Here is a 1815-nt window from a genome sequence, read left to right as displayed (position 1 = left end):
AATATTTTAAAGCACTTACATCTGTTGGGTGTGGCTGTGGTGCTGGAAGCTACGTTACTGGTATTTCAAATGGCAGCAGGGTCCCCCAGAGGGAGCAGACTTCAGCAGAGCTTCCTGACTAAGAACAGACTATGCAGAAGGAATAGGCTGTCCACTTCACAGGAAGTAGCCCCTGATAACTTTATGCATAGAATGGAAACAATGTCAGCTAAGGAAAGCCTTGTAAACGGAAACAGAACTTTGCCAGAGATGGTGCCTGAGGACAAGCCCATGGGGTCGGAAGGCACTAGGAATGTGGCTGAGAAGGAGGAGCCTTCTCAAAGTAGAGCCCACCATGGTGATGTGAATGGAGGAAAGCCTATGAGAGAACAGCCTCCGGGGTCCGCATTTGCTGATAGGACACAACTCAACATGAGAAGAAACCACTGCAAAATCTACTCGAAATCAGAATGTGGAATGTACTAAGTAGGAATTTAGTAAAATTAGAGATCATCAAAAATGCAATGGAACACATCAAGATGGAAATCCTAGACATTAGTGAGCTGAAATGGATTAGTAGTGGACATTTTGAATCAGAAAACCCTATGGCGTATGGATTGTGATAAGGGTTGGATGGCCCCCCAATAAAATGATTTAAAAAAAGAAGAAAGAAAACCATGTGGCTTACTATGTTGGGAATGACACAGTCAAGAGGAAGGACATGGTGTTCATTGGCAAAAAGGACATTTCAAGATCTATCTTGAAGTACAACGTTGTCTATGATAGGATTATATCTATTCACATACAAGGAAATCCAATTAATACACCTATTATTCAAGTTTATGTGACAACCAAACAAGCTAGTACTGAGGAAATTGAAGCATTCTAATGTCTTCAGTCTGAAATTGATCAAACATGATATCAAGATGCATTGGTAATGATTGGTGATTGGAATGCAAAAGTTGGAAGCAAAGAGGAAAAGAACTGTAGTTGGAAAATACTGTCTTGGTGATAGAAACGAAACTGAGATCACATGATAGAATTTTACAGGACCAATGACTTGTTCATAGCAAATACCTTTTTTCAACAACACAGTGACTCTACACATGGACTTCTCCAGATGGAATACAAAGAAATCAAATTGATTACACCTGTGTGAAGAGTCACTGGCGAAGCTCCATATCAACAGCTAAAACCAACTGTGGAATAGAGCACCAATTGTTCATCTGTAAGTTCAGGTTAGAGCAAGATAATTAAAACAAATCCACGAGAGCCAAAATACAACCTTGAGTCTATCCCACCTGAACATCTCGAACATAGATTTATTTGATGCATTGAACACTAATGACAGAAGACCTGATGAGCTATGGGAGGACATCAAGAAGAACATCATACACCGAGAGAGCAAAAGGTCATTAAAAAGTCAAGAAAGAAAGAAAAGGTTAAAGTGCATGGAAAAATTCTATGGGCGAAATATTGAATGATGCAGGATGCATAAAAAGAAGATGGAAAGAACACACAGTCACTGTACCAAAACACAACCAAACAACTAGTCAACATTGCACCATTTTAGGAGGTACCAGATGAGTGAGAACCACTGGCACTGAGGAAGAAATTCAAGCTGCACTGAAAGCATTCACCAAAAACACTGCTCCGGGAATTGGTGAAATACCAATTGAAATGTTTCAAAAAGTTGATGAAGCACTAGAATCATTCACTCATCGGTGCCAGAAAATTTGGAAGACAGCTACTTGGCCAATTGACTGGAAGAGATCCATATTTGTACCCAATCCAAAGAGAGGTGACCCAACAGAACGCTCAAACAGTAAAACAATA

This window comes from Tenrec ecaudatus, chromosome 14 (assembly GCF_050624435.1).
Source record: "Tenrec ecaudatus isolate mTenEca1 chromosome 14, mTenEca1.hap1, whole genome shotgun sequence".
In the NCBI taxonomy this organism is placed as follows: Eukaryota; Metazoa; Chordata; class Mammalia; order Afrosoricida; family Tenrecidae; genus Tenrec; species Tenrec ecaudatus.
This window is presented reverse-complemented; position numbering follows the sequence as displayed.